This window comes from Antechinus flavipes, chromosome 5 (assembly GCF_016432865.1).
Source record: "Antechinus flavipes isolate AdamAnt ecotype Samford, QLD, Australia chromosome 5, AdamAnt_v2, whole genome shotgun sequence".
NCBI lineage: Eukaryota > Metazoa > Chordata > Mammalia > Dasyuromorphia > Dasyuridae > Antechinus > Antechinus flavipes.
In genome coordinates this window covers 136718416-136743474 of record NC_067402.1, presented here as the reverse complement: position 1 = coordinate 136743474, position 25059 = coordinate 136718416, and the positions used below count along the sequence as shown (strand labels likewise).

General features: G+C 33.1%; 1 protein-coding gene across 1 annotated transcript in view; it reads left to right on the top strand.

The window, feature by feature from the left end:
- The first annotated feature begins 221 nt into the window (after positions 1 to 221).
- The window catches only part of LRRN3 (leucine rich repeat neuronal 3), a 56429-nt gene continuing 31591 nt past the window's right edge, over positions 222 to 25059 (top strand). Inside the window, exon 1 of the mRNA XM_052000977.1 lies at positions 222 to 639. The gene's annotated coding sequence lies outside the window, so the exon portion shown is untranslated. The remainder of the gene's footprint in view (positions 640 to 25059) is intronic.

Genomic DNA, 25059 nt, shown 5'->3' with positions numbered 1-25059 from the left:
TCAATAGAAATCTCCCCCCAAGGCCCCCATGCAAAAAGGGGGGAAAGGCAAATGATACCCAGAAAAAAAAATATGTAAGCCAGTTTCATTTATTTGTGCCCTAAGCAGCAGTGTCATATAACAGACAGGTTGCTGCAGCCAACCAGACTCGAGCAGCTGCGAGTGCTACATCTTGGCACTCTGAAGCTATTGGCTCCTCTCTGGGGAGTGGAGGGTGTTCAGTTATTAATGACCGCTGAGCAGGCAGCACCATGTCAGTGTGACAACTGATCGGGTGAACGATGCACCACTAACCACCATGGAAACAAGGGGAAGTAAAAGGAGCTAGCAACATCTCTCTTTCCTGGATCGCAAGCATCCGCCAGTCTGACAGAGGCAAAGCGAGCTGCTGGCAAAAACCCGGGATCTCACGTGCAGGCTGCCGCTTTCCTTCATGTTGTAGGATATACGGATAGGACCATATATGCATATCTGTGCATGCAGTGTCTATTTGTTTATGCTCTGTCTACACATATACATATGCACCTTTTCACACCCAGGGAAGAATGCAACTCTATTATCATCACGCCTAAGGAACTAAGGAATCAACGGTCCAGAGACACAAAAAGTCGTCTACTTGCCGGAAATTGCATTTGCAGGGTAAGTTTTTTGTTTTGTTTCACTTTGCTTTTAAAATAAAAATCTATAGTATTTAAACATAATCATATATATGTATATATATGTGTGTGTGTTAATGTGTGCTGTTTATCATTCTTTTGGTGCTTGGTTTTGTGCTTCAAACCTCCTGTTGGAATTTTCTTCTTGCCTGCATTTTAATAAGCTTTAACCCCAAATTTTACTTTTAGAGAAAAAAAATTCAACACTCTCATTCCCACACCCCCTTTTATGTCTAGCAGTGCTTGTGGAATTCTTCAATATGCATTATACAAGCTTGAAAGCCTGTCAAAGGAGATGAGAGGGGGAAAAGGGAGAGGCGATGATAAGGGGAGAAAGGGAATTTTTTTTTCCTCTTCATGTACTTAACGTGATAAACAAACTACACAGACACTGTCTGGAAAACAACAATAATAACAAAAAACGGAGCGGAACCCCCACTAACCCCACCACCACCACCACCGCCACCACCATAGATGGATTAAGGCAAATGCTGTTATATGTCAGGACCCCAAACCACTGAGCATAGAGGCTGAATGAGCATATCACAATCAGTTATTGAATTTCTGCCAGGCTACATCTTAAGGATTGTGGTAAATGACTTCCCTTTAATAACATCCCCTCACCAGTCAGAAGGGACAGTGAGAACGTCTGATTGCTAATGCAGCTGAAACTGTACAGCCTAGGTAAAAAGGATCCCATGAACCAGAAGAGTTCTCATCTTCTTTGGTAATTAACAGGGTCACAGCAGGTTGGCTCTCTGATACATTTCCTATTTGAGAAGACTGTTCCAACCAACTGTTATTATATTCCCCTGGATCAAACCAAGCTGGAAGGCTCGATTGTATTCCAATGTAGTTATTTGAAACAAAACCAATAAACATTTTTTTTTTTTTAGGGCCAGGTGTATGAATAGAACACTTTTTTTTTTTTTTTCCAAGGGGGAGGATGTTGGAATAGTATGGGAGAGGAAAAGCAGATGGATGTTAAACAAAAAGGAAGAAATGAGTATTCAAAAATCACTACTAAGGGTACATAAAACACTGAGATAGCTAGCTATAAGCATTACTTTGTGTCTTCTATTTACCCTCTCTTATTTCAGAAGCAATGCCCCTGAGACCAAAACCATGCTCAGTCAAGTCTGTCAACAGCCCTGTAAGAATGATACATGTAATACAGTGCTTGGCTAATTGATACTTTTAAACCCTGCAAAGGGCACTAAACTATTTAATGCATGTTTTCAAATAGACAAGACGAATTTAGGATCTTGTTAGAAACACTTACTACTCCTTTAATGGAGCCTCTATAGACATTAACAATAAACTAAGCATTGAAATTTGGCCTCCTGGAGCTCTTCTTCAATTCCTCCATCCTTTCACCCACTCGGTTATATTCAATTCATTAATAGCCAAAGGAAAATGCTTTATAGAAAAGAAATGGTTTGTTTTTACAATTGGAATTTCAGAATTTGTATTCCTTTGCAACATAAGGAAACCTAAGGAATAATTTCCTCTCAAAGCCTGCTACTTTCCCATAAATGTGTCAAAAATCGAGTCACTTTACAGTAGGTGAGGTAAGAAGTCAATTAATTCAGGTGACCTTTGTAAATGACAACAATAAAGCAGCTCTGACAATATGCCACTGTCTTCGATTTTCCCTCTGGAAAATAAATGAGCTTAAGAAGAGGTTTCCTGCTCACAGTGAAAAATGAAAGGTGCTGAAGCATTAGCTCTTGATATTGGCAAGCTTAGTTGCTCAGCTTCAAATGCTACGTGCAATCTGTTTTAAAAACAACATGATTTATTATATGGAAGAAAATACACTCTACAGCTATTTTGTTATTCATTAAAACTACTGCGTTAGCCACAGAACAGTTCTGATATTTGGTTCAAAAAAACCCAACCCCCTTCGAGTAAACCTGCAACCTTCTGCTTCCAAAGTCCTGTAGACTGTGTGGCACTGCAGTATTGATCCTAGATTATTGTGGACAGCTTTAGGGCACAGTTTTGAATAAACTTTTCATGCAAAATGTTTATTCCCTGGGTTTTGCCAGCTTTTGTTTTCCAAACCTGCTTCAGTATTGCAATCTATAGCACTTAAGAATGGCAAAAATCCTGGTCTTTCATTTTTGAATAATACTCCCATACATATCCCATGTGCCCCCAAGTACCACAATGATACGTTCAATAGATTCTGAAAAATTCAAATAACTTCAGATATCTCCATGCTTGGTTTGCCCTGGCGAGCCAGAGTGTTTTGTCTGACTATGCCAATGTCAAATGATAAGAAAGGCAGCAAAATTTGAAGACTTCTCCATAGTCTCTCCTAATAATGTAATGATGACAGGAAAAAAAAATTATTGTCTATAGTGATGGCACTCTTCGAAAGACTAACCTTTCAGAGGTAGGGTATGTCATAAGCTCCAAACCTGGTTAGAATGCCAAGTACACACAATGTGGGTATTTTGGCTATGTGGTTAGTGTCCTAATAAATTCTAGGACCTGCTTTGCATGCCAACCCGAGAAATATAACAAAAGGGCCAAACTTGGGATGCCCAGCAGGTATCTGCCTGCTGTATGAATGCTGATTAAAATGATTATTAAAAACATTTATTTCATTCAAAAAGTCCAAATAACAAAAATTCAATACATTGTTATTGGGAAAACTAGATCCTAAAAATTATCCTAAAAAGAGTATAGTATTGGTTTAAAACTTAAATAATATCATTAATGGAAACTGAAAGATTAAGTGAAGAATGAATACCTCTCTTCTTGCCTTGGTAAGAAAACACCTATTAACCAACTTAAAACAATGTGTCTCAATATGGAAAGACATTATACATTCAGTAATATTTTAAAATGTGCTACATAAACCAGGTTCTAATAGTTCAACCACTCTTGTGTAATACTTAATGATATAAAACACCAGAGGATATATTACATACATCTCATGAATGCTTTCTGTAAAAATTCTTTGTAAACTTTTATAATGGTGGTTCTGCAAAGAATACTTGGGGAAAGTTGACTGTATGGTAATGAAAAAGAGATCTTTCAGAGAGCTTCTTTAACATCTACAATCTTAACACAGGCATACACACACACACACACACACACACACACACAACACAACACAACACACACACCTACTTTAGTTAGTCCTTAATTTAAAAAAAAAGTGACATGGACCCAGGAAGTCATCAGCTAAATAAGAGTCATTCCTCTGGCCAAAATTTTCACAACAGATAACCTTTATAATAAGAAAATAGATCATATAAAAAGATATGGGAAAAGTTGAAAGGAAAGATTAAAATAATTTTAATTTAGGGAGAGATAGTGAGGGATTGAAATATGATATGAAATCAGAATTAGCAAATGAATCTAAGAGGTCTTTAAAAGCATTGTTATGATAGAGGATGAAATATTACTAAGCATAAGTCTTTGTGAAGACAGTGTTCCCTAGTATACACTGAATCTGAATAATTAAAAAGTTTGTTAACACTACCTTGCTATTATTATAATTCATCTTGTAATATTAGGGTAATAGTTACTTTTCTTAAGGCATTTTGAAATCTACCCAGGACAGCTTTAATGTGAATAAATTAAAACCAAAAATGGATTAATGAGATTTCTGAATCTTTAAAGTGAATGCCACCTTGAGAATTCTCAAGTTCACCCCTCTCATTTTACATGGATCACTGACACCCCAAAAAGGTCTGTGATTTATCTGTAGTTGCAAATCTAGTTAGCTGTAGCACTTTGTCTTCTGACACTGGGGTCTAAAGCTCTATCTAGTATCACATACTCCCCCTCCCCCCCCAGCCAAATTTTGAATGTCAAGCTAAAACAAAACTGTTATTTTTAAAATGTTTGAAGATTCTCCAAAATTGGAGGGAATTTCTACTACCAGAATAAAGCACCATAATAAATGAGAACTATATAAAAGAATAAATTCAATAACAAATTATCTCATTTCATGAGTTATATAAAGTCCTCCCTGGACTCTCAACATATTTCCCAAATGTGGTGTCAATTATTTAGCTATATTCTCTTACTTTGAAATGAAGTATGCCAACAATTTTACAAACCTTAAAATGCTATATACATGCTAGCTATTTTTATTAATACTTTCAGAAAATTAAGAGTTTTGCTATTTGTAAGTCAATGAATCAAAGCTATTTAAATAAGAAGCTGTTGGTCTACCATTCTTAGATTTGAGCTCTGTTTTCAGGAGTAGCAATAAGGTTTACTCTCATTACTTTCTTCTATACTTTTTTGTGTAATTTCACAGAAGTCTACTTGTTAAAAGCCATACGGTCCTTCTATAAAAAAGTCAATATCAATACTCAATTGCATGTAATTTAACCTTCAGGAATAAGACAATAAAAACCTATTGTAACATAGGGATTTTGTGTAAATTGAGTGCTAACACTTTTCTTATGACCAGTCCATCTCTTTGTGAATTTTTTTAAAATGTATTTCTAAAATCCCCACCTGGCCTGACAAAATCTGGAAGGAAGAAAGACCGTCTAAAAAACATTTCTCAATTATAGCCATGATCAAGTTTATTTCACAATATAGCCAGAAAAATAAAAATAAATAAACCACATGAAGTTGAAAATGAACACAAATGGGGAAAACTGAAAATTTATTAAATTACCTGCTATTCACTTCCTTAATCAAATTTAAATTGAATGAGAAAATATACAGAAAACACTTTACAAACTTCAAAGCAAATATAAATATGTAAATGTTATCTGTTAATAGTATTGTTGTTATTGTTATAAATGCATTTGTCAGAATTAAGTTCTTTTTTATATCATACATTAAAAAATGACAGAAATCTGTCCTCAGAATCAGGAACACCTAGGTTTGACACAGCCTGCTTGTATACTAGTAGTCATTTATCAATGTCCCAGGCAAATCTCTAAACTATTCCCCTATTCATTGGTAGAGGAAATTTATTCATGAAGAATGTATTACTCCAAAAAAATCATGTCTGTATTAAAAAGAAATTATGTTTTAAAAGAGAATTTAATAGGCACAAATGGCCAATGAACTACAAGTCAGAGGAAATAAGTTAAAATTTTCTTAAAGTTTTGTGGGTAATTAAGAAGCAAAGTAATGTGAGCTCTGGTTCTGTAGTCAGAAAGATGTGAATTCAGATTTCACCTTAGATGTGTAGGAGCTGTGTAGTCCTGAGCAGTTCATTTAATCCTAATTGCCTCAGTTCCTCATTTGTAAAATGGGGACACTGGAGAAGGATGTGGCAAAAACAACTCAGGATCATTGCCAAGAAAACCCCAGGACACATGCATGGGGTCATGTAGAGTAGGACCTAACTGAACAATTAATGATGATAGCTTCTAATAAGAGTTGCTGTTTCATTACTAGATACATGACCTAAAAGAAGTCCCTCAATCTCTCTGAGTCTCAGTGTCCTCATCTGTAAAAACAGTCATTTGGCTTAGGTAGTTTCTAAGATCTCTTCTAGATAGTGTTCTATAATCCCATATGAACAAAGTCCTTGGAAAACAATTTTATTTTACAATTCACCCTATGACTATTCTTAATGGGAGGGGATAATTAATAGCACTATATTCAGCTATTGACTTTTTGTTTTTGTTGTTGTTATTTGATGTTGATTTCTGGCACTTACTAGTCAGATCAGATATAGATTATAATAATATTATAAAATAGAGAGTAAAAAACTTCTCCATCGTTTAGACCCCAAGCTCAATAAATTGATGAGAAATTCACACACACACACACACACACACACACACACACACAGGGTTTCCAGAGGCACCAAACAAGTGGCATCATGGCATCTACATAATTAGAAAAAATACAAATGTTAAGGCAGGAAGAGAGGCTAAAACACTACGAGCATAATCACTTCAAAATTAATTTTATTCCAAGATTCATTGAAAGGGGGAGGAAAGGATTTTGTTATCATGTCAATAACAGTTATATTCTATATTATGGAAAAATAAAAGGAAATCACTAAAATATGTTCTAAAATGAAAACACTTCTTTTAATTTTTAAACTGTCTTTGGATGACCAACTCTTATTCAGAATGAGGACACTGAAGGAATGAAGTAGGGAATAAATCCATCAAGTCAACAAGCATTTTAAGTACCTACAATGTGTTAGTGTTAGTGCAATAAAAGGATTATCATTTTTACATTACATAAGAATATCCAACAGATTCTGAAAATGCTGGCTGGCTACATTATAGACTTGTACTATTAAGCAAAAAAACATATATCTGAACAGTTGCAAAATTATCCTCTGGATAATTGAATATCTGCGGTCTGTAAAGGAAGAAAAGACATAGATGACAGACATATAAAGTGGAAGAGGCCTTCATCAGAAATCAAGTTCACTAATTATATTCACATTAGTTTATTAACAAATGACAAACTCATCAATGATCTTTTAGGAAGTTGTTTTTTTCCTTTTGGTAAATAGACTAGGATAGATACTGGAACTGGTGATTTAATTGGTATAGGGAATTCCAGGGACAGGAAACTCCCTCTGCCTATATAGTTTGGTAGAGTCTTAAAAGAGATAACCTAGAATAGAAACATCAAAAACACAGTCTGAGGACTTTTGAATGAAGCCTGAAGCTAATGTAATTGAGAAATATCTAACAAAATAAATTAAAGCACAATAAAACATAGATATTACATTTTAAAATGTACATTTTGGATCACAGAGATCCTTATCCTTATCACTGGTCTTGTTTCTATTTGAGTTTGATAACACAAGCCTACATCACTGAGAGGTTAAGTCCCTTATTAAAGCCCACAAAATCATTGTTTCAGATATAAGATTGAAGCAAGATCTTTCTGGTTCAAAGGCTAGCTTGCTATCCCCTGTGTCTTGGTACTTCTAAACAGCTTAGATTATGACTACAGATTGATGGTGTAGTTTTTGTTTTTTGTTTGGCCTCTTTTGTTCTTGTTTTTTTTTTTTTTTGCAAAATTGGTGACAACTTTTTTTCTCTTTAACTTCTACTGGGATAACATTTAGTTTTATGAAATTTTTGTACATGTAAACAAGTTATACTTTTCGAGTCAACAAGTTTGAAATCAAACTTTCATATCATCTGAAACTTACTTTTTAGAGAACATTAAAATATCACAAATTAAATGTAAGTAGGTAGTAGATTTATTCATCTTTATAATTCATATTGGTATTAATATTCTCTGAACTTCTTGCTTCATCATTGACTTCAAAGGAAGATCTCTTTAATTTGTGACGAAATTAAATCCTAGGAAAATTGAATTTAGCATAATTTGCTAATAATGTTAGAAGTATAAACTACAATCCTAGCTAATCCAAACTCAATTTCCTCAATGGCTGCAAAAGTCATATAGAAACAGCAAATCTTAGACAGAGGTATTCTTTATTTTTAGAACACTGAACCCATCAACTTTTATCTTTATAAGAATTTAAATAGTTATAGGGTGTGAATTCAGTGCACACCCAGAGAAATGATATTTTGATTTCTGAAAGGGCAAAGAGGTTAATGGTTTTACACTGCACTTGCCTCAGGTACCAAGAACAAGAACAAAAGATAAAATGTTATTTAGTCTAACTTGCAATTCTGCAACATAATAGAAAGTGTAATCAAAGAAAAAGCAAAATGTTAGACATAGGAAGAGGGAATCAAATCTAATACTCAACATAATTTGGTGTTCTGAGTTCTATTCCTAGCAGGCCTTGAATGAAAGACCTTTGCACACAAAGTACTATACTGTTATGTAAGATTAAATTACACTCATCCTACAAGAAAATTTATTTTGTGAATGACTGAACTGATTCACCTACCAAACATACAGTTTATATTCCTCACTATTTCTGTAGCTTGTCACCCACACATTTTTTATATCAAACATGTCTCATATTTTAACTGCACATAAAAATGTCATGAAGTGATACAGCCTTCCACCCCACCCTTTTTTAAAAACAGTACCGTGTTTGATAACATAGTGTTTTGTTAGTCAACTGTTTTACTTTAATGAGTTAGCATAATGTGACAATTTCTTAATTCAAAGAAATTCCCCTTTTTTTTCATGCTATGATTGGTGTCACATTTTGCTTCTGTTGGAAAAAATAATTTGGCATCCACAGCCAATTTAATATAAACAAAGAACATATACCTTAGAGTCACTACATCCATATTTGTCAACTACTTTACAGAGGAAGTGATACAGCAGACACTGATCATCTCCTTTTTCTCTCCCCATATCTCCATAATGAATGAATGAAATAACTGAATGAACCCACTGATCATTTAAATGTCATGTGGGACAAACCTTCTATTCATATAAGGTAATAATACATGCATATTATTCAGTTTACAATGTAATGGAATTTTTTATTTAGACTTTCTTTTCTTGCTTTTTTGAGATAAAGGCAATTAATTCTAGTGCATTTCCTCTACTCCTATCCTTCTAACTTAGTTCTATAGAGAGCAAAATCTGAAAGAAACCCCAGTATTATTCTCCACTTGATTAACTGACAAAACAATTTTTACAGTCCTTCACAAGTGGCCCTTTGAACTGGCAGCTTATAAGCTCTTCCTTTCACCATTTTCCATCAAGAAAAGATGAATTCAACATGCTGCTTTGCTTGAGGTCATGCAGTGCAATCACTGATATAAAGGCATAATATATATAGTTTAACTCATAGGTCTCCATTTTCATTTTCCATAACAATCTCTGTCACTTTGGTTATACCCTTCTCTAGTCATGCCTTTTCTTTTAAACAGGAGGAAATTTCTGACAGTGTTTCATCCTACTGTTACTAGGATCTTAAATCCTAAATGAAGAACATGAAGTCTCCTCAATGTTAATGAGTTTCTAGCTTTGAAAATAGAATTGATGAGGAATATAACTCATCTTTCAAGCTTGGGATCAGGTGTAAAATTTCAGTAATGTAAATTTTAGTAAATGTAAAGATTCCACCTGTTATTACTGTAATTAAAAGGTTTTTCATTCCTTGCTTTGAAGTACTCACTCACATTATATTACAATTAACATCCAGATAGTATCATTTACACACCTAGGGCAAAACTAAGAAATAGAGAGGGAGGGATTTTGTAACTAGTCACATAATCACAGAACTTTAGAAGAGAAAGGTACCTCCAAAGATCAAAGAATGTTAGAAATAGAAGGGGACTTAGGAATCATCTAGTCTAGTCTAATCCCTTTATTTTACAAATTGAAAGAGGTCTTTTTTTTTTTTTAATTTTCTGTGATTTTTTAAAAATGGAGTGTCCTAGACTTCTCAGTTCTCTAAGCCACGGGTTTAAATAAACAACAGTTTTCCACACTAGCTGTTTGTTGAATTTGAGGGTTTTTAGGTTAGCAATGTCCTTAAAAGGCCATCAATAGAGCTGTACTACATGAGAAAACTCTGAATGAGGAACTAGGGTAAAAAAAATCACTGGGACACGTTTCTAATGGAAAATAAATGGACAGTAGCTTGGGGTTAATATACCCACATAAGTTTCCTTTTCTTGTTTAAATAATCTTTCTTTATTTCAAATAATTAATCTTTTTAAAATAAAGTATAGATTTAGTTCAATGATTAAAAACTAGTATACAATATTTTAAAAGCTATACAAATGTGTATTTTTTAACATGTGATATTTTGCTGTTTCAAGAGTTAGATAACCGGTTCACTAAGAACAAATTTTGTGATGATTCTGTGTTGTTTTCCTTTTTTATCACTAAAATATAATACACACAATACACTGATGCTATGACCATGTGTTTCACTAATTCTGATTACAGTGGTTAATATCTACAAAATTAAATTTTGAGTTGCTCAGCAGTTACAAGAAATTTACCTAGACTACCTTATATATTGTCATTATATATAATTTAAATAATATAATATAATTAATAAAACTATAGAAAAGTGACATAACTGCCAGTGCAAGAATGTATGCTAATTATTGATGGATCTCTCCTCCATTTAAATATTCCAATAATCTTTGACCATATATAGATCAAATGACACAGATAGAAAAGATCTATTTTAAATTCAAAAATGCATCTCAGAAGTTAAGAAGTGTATCTCTTTCTAGCACACAGGGAAAAGACTGACATTTATAAGTTTCTGTTTTCTTTTATCATAAATATCCTGCAATAGTATATATAAAAAAAAGGGCTGGATTTAATTAAGCCAACTATCTAGCTAAACATTCTATTATATTTAAAAATGTTGATCACCAGAATTAGATTACTCTAATCAGCTCTAATCAGCAATGTAAAAATTTACTTAAATATTTCTTTCTTTGAGGTTTGAAAGGAAGAAGCTAGGCTTCTTCTAAATTTTTCCTATGTGTCAATAGGTTTCCAATAATCTCTGCATTCCTCTAATGTAGAAGCTTTGCACAGGATCTTTTATCATGGAAATTTACTGATATTCTTGGGTAGCAGTAGTTCACACAGGCTCTATACCTCATTAACCAAGTTAATGAATTAAAGTACAATTATTTAATGAGTATAATAGATCACCATTTTCACAATCCCAAAAAATAATAGACATTTTAAAAGAAAAAAATAAACACTAGAATTTGTACCTTGAGTTAGTTTCCTCTTTCCTGTTAGAATTAAAATTGTGACAAATGTATCCTTTAGCCCCAAAACAAGATTTTAAATTTAGAATTGTAAAGAGATTTGTAATTGCTTAACTTTTATGTAAACATTGAAATGATTGGAACTGGAATTCTTGACATTTTGTATGTCATGGACTCCTTAGACAGCCTGCTGGAAGCCTACGTACCCCATCTCAGAATCATGTTTTTAAAAAATAAAATCAAATAAAATGCATAGAATTTCAAATGAAGTTTTTTATATTGAAATCATTGTGAAATACTAAAAACAACAGCAACAACATCCACATAAGATTGGAGACCCAAGATGAAGAAACCTTGATCATGGAGCACCACAGTAAAATGTTAATGTTCAAGATAGGGACTTTTACCATAATAAATTATTTGAAATTGAATGAACACATCCAATGGAAAACCATAATCTCAAATTAAAGTTACAAAAATTGCAAGGACAATGGAAAAAATTTATAATGAGCTTTAGCAAAGCACTTGACTAACAGCAATTTGAATGTAATGTGGTATAACATTCATTATTTAGGAAATGCATAACCAGAAAATGAAGTAGGCAACACAGTGGTATTGACTGTGATTTGAGAAACTGATTTATCTCTATGGAGAGAATATATACACTGGAGAAATTATTTATTCTTTCAAAATGTCAACAAGAAAACACCCAATTTATGGCTTTTATTAAGTCCTAAGATCATAGATTTCATTTGCAAGGAGACTGAGGAGGCCTTCTAGTCTAAATTAACAGCTATATGGCTCTGAGCAAGTTACTTAACTTCCAGATTTCAGAAAGGTTAGGTGATAGTAATACATACACCTCTTAAGTTTCAGAGGCAAGATTTGAACTCAGTCTATTGAACCCAAAGTCTTCATTCTATCCATTATATCTTACTGTCTAAATCCATAGTATTAAGAATGACTCAAAGTAAATATAGAAAAAAAAAAATTTCTACATGACTGTAAACAAAAGCTTCTTAAACTGTGAGTTGTGAGTTGTATAAATTAGCGAGAGGGTCACAAAAATTTGGCAACATTAAAAGGTTTCAGAACTCAAGGACCAAAAATCAATTCAAAATCAAACACATAAACGAATCCAAGGTGTTTCTTGTAGTTCTTGCCCATGTTGTATTGGATGACTTCCTTGAGATCTTGGTTCTGAACAAAGTTCTCTGCACTTTGAACTGCACTTGCACCTTTGCTGCCAGAAACAGCAGATTTGAGATGAGATCATGGGATCACAAAAAAAAACAAAAACAAAAACAAAAACAAAAAACTTCTCAGGAGAAAAGGATCTTGAATGGAAAAAGTCTTTAAGAAGCCCTGATCTTTAAGCCATTAAGAAGGCCATCTCTTTCCTTGACTTCTCAAAAGGCATTCAAACACAAACATGCACACACACTCTCACTCTCTCTCACACACACACTTTATAGGTGTAGAAATGCAATTCTTTATTTAAGGTAAATTCAGGTATCTCCGTTCTGAAAAAATATCAAAAAGTCACTAAATGCCATTATTTCCCTTGTTTACTCAAGTGGCAATTGTTCCATTCAACAAGCAGTTGTGCTACTCTGTGAGTATATTAGAAAAAAAAAAAAAGCCGTCTATTTAATTATCCCTCACTTTCATCACTTAAAGTAGGAAATAAATCTAAATAAAAGCTTTTTTTTTTTGCTAAATTTTTTCTTTATTTAATATATATTGACTAATCAGTTCAGAAAGTAAGCAAAATACAAGGTAGTTTAGGATGGAGGGCACTTATCACCTAGGGCTGGTACAAAACAAGGAAAGGCTTACAAGAAGAAATGGTGATTAAGTTGAGTCTTGGGAAAAAACAAAGATTCCAAGAAGTGGGAGTGAGGAGGAGGTGACTTAAGGGTAAGAGGGGAGGGAGGCATGGTCGCTGCAAAGCCCCTGAAATTTACACATAGGCCATGATGAAGCACCATGTGTGAGGAATAGCAGGAAGGCTTTGTAGAGTGAGTAAGGAGGTGAATGTGTAAAAAAGTAGGAAAGAGTCAGGATACAAAGCACTTAACCTGAAAAGGTATTTACAATTGATCTTAGAGGTACCAGGGGACCACTATACTTTATTGAGTTGGGAAGAGGGGGTGGAAAAATGAAATGTAGTTAAATCCACATTATTATTGCTTCTGGAAAGATTGTGAACTCCATACCCTCACCTCATAGATTATCTAGGAAATCAAAAACACATTTCCATACCTATCATTCCTTAATATGTGCAATCTCTCCCTATTAGAATGCAAATATCTTGAGGTCAAAGATTTTTTTATCTTTTGTACTGCTATTTTCAATTCTTAGTGCAGTGTCTTGTCCTTAATATATACTTAATAAATACATTTTCATTCATTCATGTCCATGGAAAGAGAACTACAGTATATACCTGGAAGCAGTTGTCATTAGTCTAAATTATTGTCACACGTAATATATAGCATCAACTTCTCCCATCACTGTCTTGGCAGATGTAATTGACTACAACTTGTAAAAAGGTACTAAATTTATTATCAACCACAAACATTTTTTCAGCATATATAACTGCATGTGATTATCAATGCCATATTTAACATTACAGTAACATTAACAAAAAACATTGTTTTTTTGGTGGTTGTTTTTTTAACCCTTCCTCCAATTGTTTCATTCTTTGATAATTGTTCAAGTCAGTGAATTATTTACCTTGTATATAAATTTCATGATGCATATCAGTTTGGAAATTCAAATTACTAACTTTTCTTGTTTATGTGAATCTATCTGGCAATCAAGTGTCCATTTTAAGAAGGAAATATATACTACTACTAGTTAACCCTTTTTCATCTCATTGTGTGAAAGGAGCCTGATTGAGTCAATCCAGATAAGAGGAATTAATGAAGATCAATTCTAAATGCTTTAAGAATAAGATGAGGTTCTTATCAATGTCTTCTCACTGATATCTGGAGTACATTTAACAATTATCATAAAAATACACAATCATTATTGTTTTCCTTCCAGCACTCTACTGATAGAGTGATTAGTCTAGAGTCTATGTGTGTTATCTAATCCTAAGAGGAATTTTTCTTAGACATAGACATAATGCCTGTCTCACACATCTGTGACTTCAAGGAATTGCAAGTGCACTGACATTAGCATACTATCTGTGTGACATTGGACAAATCATTTAATTTTCCTCAGTTTCTTCATTTGTAAAATGAAGTGGTTGGTAGATATGGCTTGAGGAGTCTCTTCCAGTTCTAGATCTGTGAGCCTATGAATTAATAAACATTTTTTTCTTATAAAGGAATCCATGGGAAGACCATTCATAAACTATAGCTGGTGAAGAATGCAGAAATTTAACTGAGGCCTAAGTATGGCAAAAGCTTATTATAATATATTCAATTTACCACTGGGACAAGTCATTAATCATCCCTGGACCTCTGTTTCCTCATCTATAACATGAGGAGAAAGTTAGATAAAATTATCTCTAAGTTCCCTTTAACCTTTAAGTCCTATGACCCCAAATATGCTCATTTCCAAGTAATTCAATGAATCAAGATGTTATGAATGCAAATATATGTTTTTTTCATGGCTAGAAAAGACATTTAAAATTATTCCTATAATCCATTTACTACAGGTCAGACAAGTCTATGCAGATTTAGATGATATAGCCCACCTGCCAGACTACTTTTTTTGTCTAAGTACCATCCTAACAATTAAGAACAGATGACAGTTTCTAAATTCAAGTGATTGGGAATAAAGGCAGGCTATTTTCTATGAAGGGCTCTCATTTACATAACTCCCTGACTGCTGTGATTTGGCAAGGGCTCAACTTCCTGGGCCCCTGCCAAATGTTATCATCCAGTCACATATCAAGGTGTAGCTTTATAAATTGGCAGTTTATTTAAAGTAATATGTTTGTGTTGCTGTTAAGCATCATGCATGTTAATTACTTGGGATCAGTGGGGTTTTTTTTAATATTTTGTGCTTGAAGGTGACTTTTGCTAAAGCTTACAAACTAAAAAATGCATGAAAAAAAGAAGTAAAATATTAAAACTGAAAAAAAAGCAGATTTAGAAATAGCAGATTTCAATTACTTTTTCAAAGCATAAACACGAATGCAACATCACTACTAACCTCTCCAAACTGCTAGGCAAGCAATTTTTATGATTCTAGATTAATACAAATATGAGACAATTCAGTCTTGGGCCAAAAATAATCCTTAGGGCATTTAACCAAAAAAGCTAAACTAACTCATCTTACATATGTGTTAAACAGTGAAATTCATTTTACTATTTAGTTTATAAATCTAATTGGTAAATACAATCTGCTAAAAATTAATGTTATTAGTGTTTTTCCTATTTTAATGCACAATGACAAAGGGAATAGCTTAAGAAAGTTGTATATAGTGACTCTGAGTTGATGATTTTTTTTTAGTATGGCATCACATATTCTACTTCTCCTGAAAAGTTCATTGATAATATTAACTGATTTTTATTAGCTTGTTTTTGTGGAGCTTTTTTTGGGGGGGGAATGTTTATTTTTGTGTGAGGGGATATCCAGAGAATCCCCAAGATAACTCAAGTTTAAATAATTTGCCAAGTCATCACATTAACCAAAATTTTCTTAGATTTTATTAAAAACATAAATTGCATTCTCCACTTTATTTTATTTTGTTCTCTAATCTTATGAGAATGTATAGTTTAGAAAATTCCTTCAAAACTTTTATGAATTCATTATGATTAGTAAACAGTCTCTGAATCAAAAAGATGCAGTTTTGTGTCCTACATCTGACATGTATAGACTATGTAATTGGACAAGATATTTAACCTCTCAGACTCCTTGCCCTCCCAAGATTCTCCCACCCCCAATTTCTCTAAAACTACGTTTCAAAGTAGGTGCTGATCTTCATTGGTAAGGGGGATTTTTTTCATTGAGAATTTATTACACACACACACACACACACATACACACAGCCCCTAAAATTTTATTCTTCCTTTAAAACACAAATATATTTCATTGTAATTGCCTATAATAATGCATTGCCACCTTAGACAATTACAATGATTATTAATACTAATAGATAGCCCCAATTTTCAATTTCCCAAAGAGAAAATGTACACATTGCCTTTTCTCTTATTTCTTTATTCTACGTCCTTGCCTTTTATCACCAGTATACTAACATTCAAAGCAGTTCTGTAACCATCTTAGTTCTTGAAAAATTGTGCCTTTCCTCCCCGTGGAGTAGACAAAAAAAATGAAATATGGTAATGTTCGTGTCTATAAAGCACTGTTACATTTAATGATATTGCTCATATAAACAAATATTCACATTATCAAGCAAATACATTGATAAAAAATTGTGTTTGTAAAAAGAATCAATGCATTAGTACCCTTTTCTTAACTTTTCTCATTTCTCCTTCTCAATACAAATGGAAAGTAATTTCTGGACCCTGACCTTAGAGTATCAGAGAGGAATAGATTCTTAGAAAAGAGAACAGAAAGAAAAAGAATGATGTGTGGAAAAAAAAACAAATGAACACAGGGAGATAGGATAAATCAGGGAGAAAGAAAACAAATACTATAATATGGAATAAGAAAGACAAAAAAATCTATACACATTCACAAAGAATAACAATAAAACATATAAGCATCCTATAACAACTTTATTTTTAGTAACCTGATATTTACAACTGGAAAATCTGGTGTTGGAAGAATAATGGTGTTTAAAAGATACATTAAAGTATGCAAAGCATTTGTATGTATTATCTCATTTATAAAAAGTGACATATCCCAAATTTCCCTGCTTAGTAGAAAAGCTATTTCTAGGATCCCAAGTGACCCTTCACAATTCAGAGCCTCTCATATTAGCTTAATCTCAAGGAACCTTTTTTTAAACACAATATGAAGGCTACAGTAACACTTGTGGTCTGTGAATAGACAAATATTTGTCATCTTCCCTCCTATTGTGTAGATCCCTCATTTTAGAGTAGATATTGGCAAATGGGAGGAAAGGGAAAGTTCAAAATCAGACACTTTACCTTTAAATGCAAATCCAATATTTAAACCATTGAATCATATTTTTCAGAAAAATGGATGACCTCTATTTCCATGTTTGAAGACAAGTTTTATAAATCAAAGATTCAATTTTAAAGATAACATAAATATCTTTGATCCAAATGATATTTTAAAAAGCAATGTGTTATTCTTTTTTTTTTCTTTTGCCAAGACAATTGGTGTTAAATGATTTGCCCAGGGTCACATAGCTAGGAAATGTTAAGTGTCTGAGATCAGATTTGAACTCAGGTCCTCCTGACATTAGAGCTGGTACTCTATCCACTGTACCACCTAGCTGTCTCCTGTAATGTGTTAATTCTTTAAAACTTCTCAGGACTTTTTTAACTAAAATAAAAACAACAACAACAAAAAACAATCATAATAAGAAGAATAACGATAGCTAACATTTATAAAGAATTTTCAAATTTGGAAAGATCTTTATATATAATATTTCATTTATTCCTAAAATTCTGCAAAATAGATACTTTTAATCTTTTACACATGAAGAAAATTGCAAAAAAAAAAGTTAATGAACAATTTAGCAATCATTTTCATAGTGTTATATTCCACCCTCATATGCCCATAATCTTCTTCAAAAGTCTTAATGATGTTTTTAGTTTTAATAACTAAGAGTAAAATTGCATTAAGATTTTGGGGACACCATACTTATTTATTTATTTGTATTAAAGCTTTTTATTTTCAAAACATAAAGATGTATAATTTTCAACATTCATTCTTGCAAAACCTTGTGTTCCAATTTTTTTTTCTTTCTTCCCCTCACCTTTCTCCTACATTGCAAGTAATCCAATATAAGTTAAACTTGTGCAACTTTTCTATATATATATTTACAATTATCATGTTGTACAAGAAAAATCAGATCAAAAAGGAAAAAAATGAGAAAGAAAACAAAATACAAGTGAACAACAAAAAGAGTGAAAATACTATATTGTGATACATAATCAGTTCCCATACTCCACTTTCTACAGATGGCTCTCTTCATCCCACAATACCATTAGAACTGGCCTGAATCATCTCATTGTTGAAAAAAAAGCCATGTCCATCAGAATTGATCATCGTATAATCTTATTGTTGCTGGGTATAATGGTCTCTTGGTTCTGCTCACTTCATTTAGCATTAGTTTATGTAAGTCTCTCCAGGCCTCTCTGACATCATCCTGCTGATCATTTCTTATAGAACAATAAATATTTGTATACCATAATTTATTCAGCAATTCTCTAGCTGAGTGGCATCTACTCAATTTTGATGATTTCAATTGCAATGCTACTACAAAGATAGCTGCCACAAACATTTTTGCACAGGTGGGTCCCTTTCCCTCCTTTATAATCTCTTTGGGATCTCAGTAGAAACACTGATGAATCAAAGGGTATGCACAGTTAGATAGCCCTTTGGGCATAATTCCAAAGTGCTCTCCAGAATAGTTGAATTGGTTCACAACTCCATCAACAACACATAAGTGTCCCAGTTTTCTCATCATTCTCGGATGTATAATTTTCAACCTATTCACCATTTATAATTTTGATTTTATAGAAAAGTGTGAGAAAAATTTCCAAACAAATAATTCCCCAACATACCTGAAAACTATAGAATTCCTAAATAATGGAGAATCTTCTCAATACTCCTTCCCACATTTTCAAGGATTAAAAAAAAAATTAATACACTTAAAATGAAAGAAGGAAGATTTATTGCAAATAATAGGAATTACTTCATTATCATGAGTGGTCTGTGCCTACAGAATTTATTCTAATAGAAATTATAGCCTATTAATTTATTTTTTTCTTTTAACAAAGTGGAGAAAGTGGATTTTTAAAATGACTTGTTTGTTTTGATACAAACTGCAATGATGTCAGAAGCCTAAGTTGAAATCCAACCTTCCCCAATTATTACTAGTATGATATTTAGTAATTATTAACTTTCCTGTGCCATTGTTTTTATTGAACTAGATAGCCTCAAAGATTCCTTCCTACTCTCCCTCAGCCATTGCATGATAACCCTTGAACTTTTTCCACTAGTCCTTTAAATATGAAAAAACACTTCATAGTGGGATGGGAGAGAGATGGGCTTTCAATCAATAAATATTTAAGTGCTTACTATGATAGGTATCTATGCTAATATATGTAAATATATATGTATATATATATGATATAATAAGAGGCAAAAAACAGTCTGTGCCCTCAAGAAACTTATATTCTAATGAAGGTAAAAAGCATGCAAACAAATATGTACAAAGCAAGTTATGTTCAAGATAAATAGGAAATAATTTCAAAAGAGAAAGCACTGGAGTTAAGAAGGGCTACAGAAGACATTTTGTAAAAGGTAAGATTTTCTTTGGAATATAGGTGACACCAGAAAGCTCAGGTGTTAGACCACAAGAGAAGAGCATTCATTGTAAGATGGGGGATAGCCAAAAACTTTCTTGAAGGAGATATGAACAGGGTTTATTTTGGTGGAACAGCCAAGAGCCTAGTCTCTCATTGGATCACAGAGGAATAAAGTTGGGGAATAAGGATAATAATAGTGGAAAGGAAGGGAGGCAGTATATTCTAAAAGACTTAGAATGCCAAAGGGAGCATTTTGTGTTTGTTTGTTTGTTTTTTTTTTTAATAAAAAAAAAAAGAATGTTAATAGAGTTTATTGAGTGGAGTGAAAGGGATATTTTATGATTGATTCTTCACTTTAGGAAAAAGTACTTTAGTAGCTGAATGGAGGATGGATTTAATAAGGGGGGGGGGAACTGAGGAAGGTAAGCCTGCATAGATGATGGTAGTGTTGCAGAAGAGAAAAGATTATATTCAAGAGATAATGCAAAGGTGAAATAGACCTTGGCAACAGGTAGGGAATGGGAGGGATAGTGAGGAATAGGAAATGACATCTAGCTTGTGAGCCTGAGGGATAGAGAGGATGTTGGCAGAAGATGGGGAGAGTTTAGGGGAATTCTTTTGTTGGATATATTGAGTTTCAGGTCAGTCAAGAAATTAGGGAAAGAAAAATAGAATTGAGAATCATCGCCATAGACATGTTGATTAAATCCATGAGAGCTGAAAAGATCACTAGGTGAAATAATGTAGAAGGAAAAGAGGGACCGAGATAGATCTGGAGGAAAGGCCAATGAAGGAGACAGAAAAAAATAATTGATCAAATAGGTAGGAAAAAAATCAGTAGTGATCCAAAAATTAGAGAGAAGAATATCAAGGAATTAATGACAGTATCAATGATTGCAAAAAGATCAAAAGGAATAAGAATTGAGAAAAGAACACTGGATTTAGCAACTAAAAGATCATTAGTCACTTTGGAGAGAGAAGATTTGGTATAATGAAAAAGTCAGAAGCCAGATTGTTAAGCATTAAAAGAAAAATGAGAGAAAAGAAAATGGAAATATCTATTGTAAAAGGTGTTTTGGATTAATTTACTTACAGAGTGGAAGAAATACAAGATGATAGCAGGGTTGGGAGGAATAATCTTATGTCTTATGACAGAATCAAATTCAAGCTAAAATAGTGATTCCCATAAAACAATTGGTAGCATATTAATTCAGTAGGACATAATTGTAATGTAAAAATGTTATAAAATATCCTGGTCTTTTATGAATCCATTGTGTTTAATCTAAAACAGGAAATCTTGTGCACACCCTTTGTTACAATTTGATCAGTAGTTATAACTTGCAATATGTTTAATTTGATTAAATCCATGGGAGCTGAAGATATCACTAGGTGAAATCTTTCCTTTTTCAGAATAGGGGAGAGATGTGCATGTCTATAGGTAGTACAAAATGAGTTCACAGAGGAGAAATTAAAAATAATTGAAAGAGTAGAGAGGACAAAAGTGGCTATCTGTTAGAGAAAGTGGGACGGGATGGTATTGCTTAAACAAGTAGAGGGATTAGTCTTGTTAAGGTCTAAGTCTAGTTCATCATGCAAAACAGAAATGAAGGAGAAAAAAGGAGCAAAAGGCACCTGAATGATAGGAAAAGAGAGAGGTGAGAGTCCATGGTCTCATTTTTTTTTCAGTAAAATATGAAGCAAGGTTCTCAGCTTGAGTGCATACAGGGCAGAAGAGACAATGGAGATTTAAGGAGGATTAAAAAGATTTGGATGGAGAACTGTATAGTTTATTGCTTAGGGAAATATAGGTTGTTTGGCCAAGCATCAGGAAGGACCCAGTTGAGATTACTTAACAAATTTGTTAGAATTTGTTGATTTCCAACCTGTGCTCTTTCCAATAGTCAGGCAGACTATTCTTTGTCAGTCAGAAGACTTGTATAATTTTCCCCACCTTTGTTCAGCAGAACCTGTGAAATCAATGAATGTGAGGAATGATTCAAAACTGAGGCTTGACTGGATATAACAAGCAATATGGTAGGGGCCAGGATTACAAAGAAAAGAATAGTAGACAGTTGAATTGGTTCACTAAGGAGTCAAAATAATAAGAGGAGGAAAGAGTGACCTAGGAGAGGTTACCTGGGAGAGAACTGATGGGTCAAAGGAAAGGTGACTGGTTACTTAAGGGGATTTCAAGTTTCTTGAACATGGAAGAAATTCATTTGTGGATGATGGCTAGATCAAGAGAATGACTATGATTGTGTGTGGTAGAGTTGGAATGGAGTAGTAGTTTATGAGGGATTAATAGGGAGAAACTTAATGGCTAGGATATTTGAGAGAGAATCAATATATATGTTGAAGCCCCCTAGTATGACAGGAGATGGGGAGGAGAGGAAAATTTTCAGCCAGTTGAGGAAAGAAGAAATATGTCTAGAGGGGTCTGTAGACAACAGCTGCCAAGAATTTAATTGGGTTATAGATCTGCATAGCATGAAGATCAAAGGAAGAATTGTTACTGAGTGGTGAAGGAAGGAAAAAAAAAACTAGAGGTATCATCAAGAGGGAGCAAAGATTATTCCAAAAATCCTGCCTTAACCTGTAAGCCAAGGATAATAAATGAAGATGTAGCCAGTACTGGAAAAGTTGGTCAGGAAGGTAGTGTCATCAGGGAGAAGCCAGGTTTCATTCAATAAGAGATAAAAGATGGAAGAAGTGAGAGAGGAATATATTTTTCTTGTCCTTGAGGACTTTTACAGATTTTCAACATATTGCAAGTTATAACTACTGATCAAATTGTAACAAAGAGTGTGCACAAGATTTCCTGTTTTAGATTAAACACAATGGATTCATAAAAGATCAGGATATCTTATAATATCTTTACATTACAATTGTGTCCTACTGAATTAATATGCCACCAATTGTTTTATGTGAATCACTATTTTAGTTTGAATTTGATTCTGTCATAATTTTTAAAGTGATATTATTCCAAAAACGCACAAACTTATATTGCTAACATTTTCAAACAACCCTTCCCTGGACTGGCAGTTAGCCCAGATAACTTCAGAATTATGTAACATTGAAGTGTGGAATCATTATCCAGAACTGTCTACTGAAAACAGGAGATGAGAATAATCTATAATAGAAGTATACAAATTGATCAAATTAGGCTGCATATGTTACCATTTTCCATGACAACAGTAACTTATTGACTGACAATTTACATCTGGTTTACTCTCTTATTCTGCAAATAACAAAAAAAAAAAAAAAAAAAAAAAAAAAAAGGTTTCCCTAGCAACTACCACGTGTTACTCAGCTTACTAGGGACACCCACACAAACATACACACACAGACACATACAGACATAGTCATATTCACACAAACACCGCTTTATAAGAGACAAATACAGAATATGTTTTCTTGTTTCTCCTACCCCGAAAACAGATCTCATGAGGTGGTTCATTTACTCATAGTTTTAAAATTGACTTTCATTTTCTTTTTGATGCCCTTTGCATTTATATTATGTATCCCACCTTTTTGAGTAGAATTGAGAAAAGGAAAAAGGAAAGATCCATGCCACAAATGGAATGGAAATAGATTGTGTAAGTCATAAGTCTGAACTTTTGATGTAACTATTGTATTTTATTATACATTCACATTTTTTCATCACTATCTTATCTAAGTATATTTGCCCTTTGTTCAGATTAAAACCCAATGCTTTTGATGTTCACTGAATCCACTGAGGGTTTTTTGTTGTTGTTGTTTGTTTGTTTGTTTTTGGTGTTTCCGTTGTTGTTTTAGATATACCTTACTTACCTAGGTTACCACCATTTCTCTGTCTCTCTGTCTTTCTGTCCCCTGTCTCTGTCTTTCCCTTCCCTCCCACTGCTCACCCCCCCCACATACACAGAAACACATCTGAACACTGAAAAGCTAAATAGAAAATAAAACTATGGATCAATATAAAGGCAGTGTCTAAGCATGTGATTTATTAAAAATGCAAATGAAATTATGTTTTTGAAAATAAATTGAATTCATAAATAGTCCTATATCACACAATAGCTGACAATATAGTCTATTTGAAAGAGCACAGGTTGGAAATCAACAAATACATATCTCACTGTCAGTATCTATCTTTGTGACTCAAGAAAAGTTAATAATACTCTAAAAAGATAGCATAGCACAGGGGGAAAAGAAGTTATAGGACCTGTCTTGGATTTAGAAAAGGTTGAATTCAAACCCTTGCTCTAAAATACTATATGACCAGGGACAAACCTTTTCATCTTGCAGTAACCTCAAATAACACTCATAGAGTATTGGTTATAGATGGTTGTTGATCTGTACTAATAGACTAAGTCCCTATACTAAGAGTTCCTGTACCAGTGAAATCACATGTCTAAGACAGATGAATAGATAGATACATACATACATAGAGAGATAAACAGACAGAGGGATGGATAAAATAATTCATTTACTTTTAGCTTGAACTGTGCCATTTAAAAGAGAACAAAAACACTCAGCTATTACTTCTTGTCAATGCTGGGGAAAAAGTGAGATGATGTTTATGAAATAATTTGTGATTAAAATATATGAAAAAACATAGAAAAGTTTTCAGAATTGAATATAAAATAGTCTATATGTGAATCAGTTATGGAGAGGTCAATTGAAAGGTGGATTATTTTCCAAAAAAACCAAATTTCTATTCTTCCCAAAACATAAAATGTTCTAGGAAGGAAAATATCTTTTTTTTTGTGGCAAGTACTCTACTTACTATCGTCACTGATATAATAAAACCATAGTTGGATGTTCTTACAAATTAAAGGCTTTTAAAAACCTTATTTTTCATTCAATATCTTTTCACAGGTACAATTTACACAAAAGTTTAATTTTATATTTTATATAACTATTATTATAACATATAATATTACAATTATAATAATATCAATCAAATGATAATTATGTTATTAAAATTATAATTTTATATTTTTCACATAGTGGAACTCGGAAAGACCTGAGTTCAAGTTTTACTTGTGACAGACACCAGCTGAGTGAACTTCCATACATCACTATACTCTCAGTGCTTCAGGTAACTCTCTAAATGTTAAATTGTCTCAATCAATAAAAATGTATTAAGCTATGTGCTAGACATCATGCTAAGCACTGGGTTTATAAAAAAAAAGACCCTCAAATCAGAATTAAGTAAAATAACAAAATTTCAGTCTCTGGTCTTAAGGATAACACATTCTAATTGGGAGATAACATCAATAGGTACAGAGATGATGCACACATTATAGTGATCTGGCATACACCACTGAGGAGACCAGGAAGAGTTTCCTGTGGAATGTGAAGTTTGACCTGAGATTTGATAGAAATCAATGAAACAGGTGG